Raw genomic sequence first — 8,104 nt, forward strand, 5'->3', positions numbered from 1 at the left:
CAATTAAAAAAAAGTTCCATCACAACCCCTGGACTTTACAAGATTCTGACGGAAACACAACCTTGACATATATCAGGCAAAAAATGTGTTACTTTCAAAGCAAAAGTGATGTGTCATATTAAAAAGGAAACAATGTATTTATAGATCTTTGTTAATGAGAAAAACGTTCAGAAATTCAAACTGTGCAAGACAATTAGATAGTCAAAGCCTGCAGTCACAGTTTGAACCAGAATCCATTTGAAAAAAAAAATTCTAAAGTGCCAGAAGTGTTGAACAAATCTTCATACCTATGTTATAGTGGAAAACTATGCACATATAGGGCTTTTGAAAACTTAGACAAAGGTTCTACATAGTCATTTCTTTCAGGCCTATGCATCATTGCTTAAAGCTTTTCTTTTAAGTTACTCAACGTAGGAGCTGCATTCTGGAAGAATTTAAAAAGCTAGTTGTGTTGCAAGAAACCCAAAAAAGGCTATACGACAACTCCATGATATAGTATTATGGAGTCCATACTGTGCTATAACTAACCTGAGTTAAATTAACAACCCAGGCACTGGAAAACTCAGCCATGGTGGGGCAGGATTGATCACCAAATTGTGGTTCTCCCCTCCTGGGGGAAGGTATTGGTTTCATTCCACTCCCAAGCCAGGAATACCCACTGCTGAAGGGTTGGAAGTGAACATCTTGTGCAGTGGAACTTGCAAATGCAAGCTAGCAAGGAGTACATGCACTGTAACCGACAATCACAGGTGTGGGAATATGTACCTCCACCAAACTTCAACATACTGGCATCCACTGTGTTTGCCAGCCAGCAGTGGGGGGATGTAAGTGCTTAAAACAGCTTGTACCACTCACTGTCATAAATGTCACACAATGTGCATGTTCCTTGACTCCTGTTCTCCCTCCCCAACATGGTACAACACTAGAAGTAGCAGGCTAAAGTATGGGCCTGTTGGTGAAGCAAGGCATAATGATTGCCAATGGGTAAAAGGATAAAAAAGAATACAGTAAATAAATAGATACATACATACATTAATTAATTAATTAATTAATTAATTAATTCATAATAAAGAACGGAGCAATGTACAGCTATGTAAATCCTTTCCTCAAAAATAAGAAGCTTGCATTGCTTCCCCATTCTCATTTGTAACCTCTCCTTCTATACTGCTATCATCTCCCCAGAGTACAAATGAGGTATAATTATCCCCTTCTAAATATCTCTATTCTAAACTTCCTGAGCTATACATACCCTCTGTATCATGTCTCTCCTTACCTAAGATTTGTTTTGTATTCTTTTTCTTACCATGTTCCTGTCGAACATCAAGCCCTCAGTCCAGCCATGCCCATTTGTTTCCCATCACCAATGCAAGAGCCAGTCATTCAGGTAACAGTGAGGGATTTTTTATTTTCTAGTGCTAATCCCTTCTTCAGCACCTAAAGTGTGTACTGACAGAGTCAAGGACCTACTCTGCCTTATTCTGCAAGAATGTATACATGAGAGCACATTCCATGAAGGTTACTGCATGGGCACAACTTGTCAAACCCAATCACATGTCCTCAATGCAGATGCTACATGCTGTCCATGTCTTGCTTCATGTGCCAACACTGTAATAGGTCAGACTGACTCTGTGTCATCAGGATACTTGCTCTACCATTGGCCTGTCATTCTCAGACTCCATCACTGGTTCAAGTACCTGGGTTACTTGCTAATTCCATGCCGTCTGGCTGACAGTCTGAGTTTTATCCCTCCACACCACAGAATCAACATTAACCAAGATACTTAAAAATATCTAATAAATAATTTCTAATACCAAAGAGAAATAAGGATCCTCTGTCCTATTCAACATAGATTTAGACCCATTTTAACATAACTACAGCCTTGGTTTAAGTCACCAGTTACATTTTCTTAGAACACACATAAGCAGTGCTAAGAGGAGTTACCTCTTTAGAACTAGAGTCTTTGGCCTAATAAATCATCCCATTTTGCTATATCACATTAATAACACAGGCTTCTCCTCTGAAACTGTAAATTAGTTCTCAAATTCCCTTACTAAAAGCAGGTTGTGGTGCTCTTCTATAACTCCCTGTTGTACTGCCAGATTCTGTAGTTTCCTGTGTGTAACAACTAATGTTGGTCTGCTATAGTGTTGATAGGTGGTGCCTTGCTTCCCAGATTCTGTATTGCTGATATATTACATCATTATTATACAAGTGTCTCCATTAACTAAGTACTGACATTGGGTGTTGATATAGTTGTATTGCTTGGGCATTGTGGATATGTACTAGTGAGACAGTACTGAGTTATTCTGGTCATCTGTGACCTGGTAAACCTGGTAGTACACTGCTTAGGCACCATTTGATTATGATTGTCGCTATCCTGTTAATTGTGTGTTCATGCACAGCTGCATGGTTGGGTGTTTGGATAATGTCAGTGTCAGCAGCATACTCACCTTTGATACTGGCAGACCAGAAAGCAGTGGGTTCCATTCCCACTCCAGTTCATTGGATTGCTGATACTGCAGGGCAGCATTACAGGGGGAGTGTTGCAATTCAGAATCTGTCATCCTTCGGATGAGATGTTAAACTGATGTCCCATCTGCTTGAGTTGGTGATAACTCTGGAGACCCCATGACACCTACTGAAAAGAGTAGGAGAAGTTCACCAATGCCTTACCAAATTTCCCCTAGTAATATATGTGATGATGTAGAGTATTGCCATCTGTGCCAGGGAGAGTGGGGCAGTGCATTTGTAACATGTGCCAGCATGGTTGGCTGGAGTTTTGTGAATGGTTTTGTGTCATTTGACTATCACACTGATTTGTACAGATGCTTGTGTTAAAACAGTGGTGCACAACCTTTTTGTGGGGAGGGCCACTATACAAATTCTTAATGTATCGACGGCCCACCTCAAAACATAGTAAGTCATTACGCGTTAACAATAGGTACAGGTGACTGGTATTTTTACTTAAGATAGTCATGAAATTGCCTGTTTTCTACATCAACTTTGTATTAAACTTTATTCTGGCTTTCAGCCATGACTTATTACAAACTCTTGCAGAAAGTTACTACTGTTTACAGACTACAACTTATAAACAACAAGAATAGTTACTTCCACGGCTAAAATTAGAGGTGTGCACAACTGCAGTCAATTAGGTAAGTAAGCATGTGCTGGAAAGTTTGCATGACTGGAGTAAGGCATAGCATTTTATCACTTTTTTAAAAAAATTTTGGTTACTCTCTGGGGGCTGGATGGCATTGTGTTGCGGATCTGATTTGGCACCACTGTGTTGAAATGTATCAACAGTATAATTATAGCTAATTAAATGTTTATGTTTAAATAAAGATATCTAGAATGGAAAAGTATAAGTTTTTGAAATTGTTGTATAGCTTTCAGATACTGCAACAGATCTTAGCAAAGCTCTGAGTGTGTATTGTACCAGAGTCAGGTGATCAAATGTGATATCATTCCATAACCAGCACTGAGAGGATGGAACTCTCACAGCAGTTTGTTTTCTTTTGTTTTCTTTGGAACCTGATATAAAGATCTAGGACATTTATCACAGTTCAGACTGTTAGTAGCTCAATACCTTGCCTTGTGGAAGTAGGCATTTCAGCATCTAATCTTCCCTTGCTGTATTAATTAAGTTAGCTAGGGAACAGTTATTCTTTAGACAGTCAGGAAATACAGCGAGATTAGTTAAGTGTTGTTTTTCTGCATCTTTTCTGCATCTGTGTTAGTTTTATTTCTCATGTGATTGAAACTCTAGTATTTATTGTACTTAGATATTTAGTATTCTCATATTTTTTATTTTATTATTTATTATTAAATATTGTTATATCTTTCATTATGGCAAGTCTTTTAGATAATACATTTAACATCTTGAGAGTACTTTTGCTTATTTTAGTTATGCCATGGCCACTCCAAAAAGCCTTGCTGCTTTAGTTACACTCTACCATTTATATTAGTATTGATTTTACTCAATATAATTGGGTACCCTTGTAAGAGCCTTAGAGTACTTGACTGGTGGCAGCATGATTACCTTATAGTCTGGGCATAAGGGGTACAACTAGTAAATCTGTACCAGCCTTTCCCAGGAGTGTATGTGTGAAAATCAAATACCTAGGTGTGGGTGTGTCAGCTACTTGTAACTGGGACACAATGCTCCAAAGTGAGTCTTGTTTGGGATTTGGAGAGACAGAGAGTCCAGTCCCAGATCTGGAGCATGTTCCCTGTGTGCTCTTGGGGGAAATTGTTCTTGATGTGAAAACTGCATCTAAAAATACTGTGTAAATTCATTCCTGTTTTTAGTGACCATCTCTCACCAGTGTCAGTGGTGAGGATTGAAGCTCCTTGATTACTGGCCTGAGATAAAGAGGCAGTCACAGTATATACCACCTTGGGTCTCCCCTGAAAAGAGGCTGTTGACCTAGTGGAACTAACCCAGTCAACAAAGGATAAATAAATAAACAAATAATCATAGGTTATTGTTAGTGATGTGTTACCTGGTTAGCTCATAGGTTAATAAGTTCAGTAACCATTGCTCATGGAAGAGTTTGATGCTCTAGACTGCTCCCAGTTGAAATGTTGGCACTTATAATACAGAGTACCAACATGCTGAAAAAAATAATACGGAAAATGCAGAAGAATGAATGCTGAACATCACTCGTCTACTTTAAAGTTCTTTTTTTCAGAGGGGGACAAGCCCCCATTGCACCCCCTCCTCCCAAATTTATATATATATATATATATATATATATATATATATATATATATATATATATATATATATATATATATATAAATATATATATACTAACTCTGAAATCACCATTCCTTGGAGAAAAAGAATATTCCAAGAAATGACCATCTCAGACTTATTCTGTTTCTTCAGTCATTCAGTTTCAGAATTTCAGGACTCACTTAAGCAGGTCCCAACATTCCGAATGATTACTGCCCTGGCTCCCATGTTAGAACTTGCAGGTTCCCATGTAGTCATCCAGTTCCTTCTTGACGTAATTGAATGGTTGAGTTTAATTGAAAGGGGATAATTATTACTTTGGTATTAAGATCTGAAGTTTGGTATGCTTCATCATCATCATCATCATAAATGCCTTTTCCCATTTTCTAAATGGGGTTAGGGTGTCATGTCAACTGTCACCATCTCTCTCTATTCAATGCCACTTTCCTACCTTCTTCAAGACTCATGCCTGACTGTCACAGGTCTTCTGTCACACAATCCATACACCATTTTGCTGCATGGCCTTGTTTACTCTTCTTCCTGCCTGTCCTAAATCTTCTTTAACATATTGTCTTCTGCTTTTCTGCACATGTGCCCAAAATATCGCAATCTGTTCTCTTTGACCATTTTTGCAATTGCATCTACTTGAGCTTATGCTCTGATGTCCTCATTTCTTCCTCTGTCCCACAGTGTGACTCCTACCACCTGTCTCAGTAGTTCATCTCCATCTCCTCTAACGTCTTCAACTGCTTTGCCTTTACTGCCCAGGTTTCTGTACCCTACAATAGTACTGATTGCACCACTGTTTTGTACACCTCACTTTTCTGCTTCTTTGGCATTCTTCTGTCATAAACTACACCTGAGACTCTGTGCCAGTTGGCTGCAGCTCCCCTGATTCTAGCTTTGACTTCTTCATTCAGACTTCCCTTCTCCTCAACCGACCCTCCCGGATACTTGAAGTTTTTAACCTGTTCCTCTATTTTCCCTTCTATTTCAATTTTCATCTTCTTCTTCTGATTTCTCCAATTTGCTGCCTTTACAACTGTCTAATCTTTACTCACTTTCATGCCACATGCCTTCAGTTTTGCATTCCATTCCCTTATCCTTCGCTGAAGTTCTTGATCAGAGTCTGCCTGTAATTCCACATCATCTGCATTTGTTGATATGTCCCCTATGACCTGTTTGGTAATGTAGTCCATCATCAGTGTGAACAGCAGTGGTCTCAAAGAAGAACCCTGGTGCACAACCACTCCCACTGGGAACTCACCTATGACACTGAATACTGTTCATACTTGAGCCATTGGATCCTTGTACATAGTCTGCACTAATTCTAACAATGTTTCTGGGACTTTGAACCACCACAGGACTGCCCAAATCTGCTTTCTTGGGACCTTGTCTAATGTTTTCTCCAGTTTTAGGAATGCCTGATTGGACTCTTTCCTCATATCTAGCTTCTTCTGAAGTATCTGTCTCACTACAAACATCTTCATTCTGATCTCTGTTGACCTTAGAGCCTTCTCTGGCCGCTGCTTGCAGCTGATTGTGGAAACCAGTGATTTGTGCCGTGGGTCGACTGTTTCACTGAGGATGATTTTGCAATTGCTGATTCTACCCCAGTGCCCTTTCCTTACTAGGAGGAAGTCTACCTCAGTTGCATGTTAAATCACTCTTGTATGTGATCTTGTGACTGTCTCTGTTGCTGAACCATGTGTTGGTCACCATCAAGCCATTTGACAGACAGAAGTCTAGAATGACCTTTCCTTCTTTATTCCTATTTCCCCATGCAGGTGGACCCAGGGAGTCCTCATATTTTGTTCTGTCTGTCCCCATATGTGCAATCAAGTCATCCATTATCAATACCCGTTCATGTTATCCTGCTTTGTCTAGCACCTGCAACTGCTGTGTGAATGCACTCTTTTCCTCACTATCACAACCCTACTGTGGGGCATAGGCTAAGATTATGACTACTGCCCTGTCATCAGGCTTGAGTCTGATTGCCTTTAGTCACTAATTCTGATGACATCTTTCACTGCCTGTCGAACTTTCTCCCTTACCATAATTCCCACACCATTTCTATCCTGCCCTTCATCTGAGTAGTAGAGTCTGGATCCCAAGCCAAGTGGCTTTGCTGCACTGCCCTTCCATTTAGTCTCCTGTATACATAGGATGTCCAGCCTTTTCCTTACCATTATGTCATCCATTTCCAAGCTCTGTCCTTTCAGTAAACCTACATTGAGTGTAGCAATTCTAAGTTCATGTTTGGCAGATTGATTCATTTTATATCCAGCTTTCACTCAACAAACCTATCCTAGCTAACCCATGCTGGGCAACTGGACACCAGCCAGCCAGTAGCTTATCGAACCAGGGCTGCTGGGCTTTATGGTGGGCACACACTGGGCAATAGGGGGACATATATCTCCCACCATTAGCATGGGTCCTTGGCATAGGTCAGAATAGGCTGAGTCCTCAACCCATACTTATCACTGGCAAATACCCATGCCCTTTAAGCAGCATTGGTCAACATGCTCAAATCACCTACAGCTATATTTTACACCATTGGGTAGCTTGTCTTGCCACAACATGCAGTCTGTGATCCATGTTCACTTCTCTTCATGATAGTGTACACCACAATAAATGCCCAAAGTGGTTGTTTTCTATAACTCCCCCCCCCCCCATAGGGCACCATCTAGAGTATGTGCTGCTCCACAACTTCATTACTGGGTGAGTTTGAGGCATTCAGCATGTTTTCTTTTTTTTTTTTTTTTTTTGTTTGTTTTTTGTTTTGTTTTGTTTTGTTTTGTTTTGTTTTTTAGGAGATGGGAAGAACCTCACAGTGACATAAGGAGAACATGTAAACTCCATACAGGTATTAGCCAGAGGTTATACTTTGTGCATGGGAGGCAAAGACCTTAACCATTATGCAAACTGGTATGGCTGGTATTCATTTCTGCTGAGCTAGAATGCCATCTTGCATTCAAATCAATGAAATCAGTGGGAGGAATAGTCTGTAAGAAAGGGTTTCAAATAGTAAGGGGCTCTTTATTGCTCTGTATGTCAAGCATAGATCTCTTCTAAGAAGGCGATAACATACAGAGAGCAGAGTAGCTAGAGTCTTTGACTATAAGGCAAGTCTTTAAAGCCTTTCCTTCTCTTTGTGAAGAATCTTTCTCCCTTCTTCATCTACACTGTGTGGTATGTGAATAGGTTATAGAGCAGAATCCACTACTCTTTACCTGCTCTGATAAAAACTTATAAAGGGACACAGTTACCCTTCAAGCATGGTTTTTAACTCTGGGAAGGATCAGTATGGAGAACTCCAAATGCTGCTGATGGTACCCACTTTATAGGCATCAAATGAAAGACCAT

Source organism: Protopterus annectens, chromosome 12.part0 (assembly GCF_019279795.1).
Source record: "Protopterus annectens isolate FY-2018-M chromosome 12.part0, PAN1.0, whole genome shotgun sequence".
Lineage (NCBI taxonomy): Eukaryota > Metazoa > Chordata > Ceratodontiformes > Protopteridae > Protopterus > Protopterus annectens.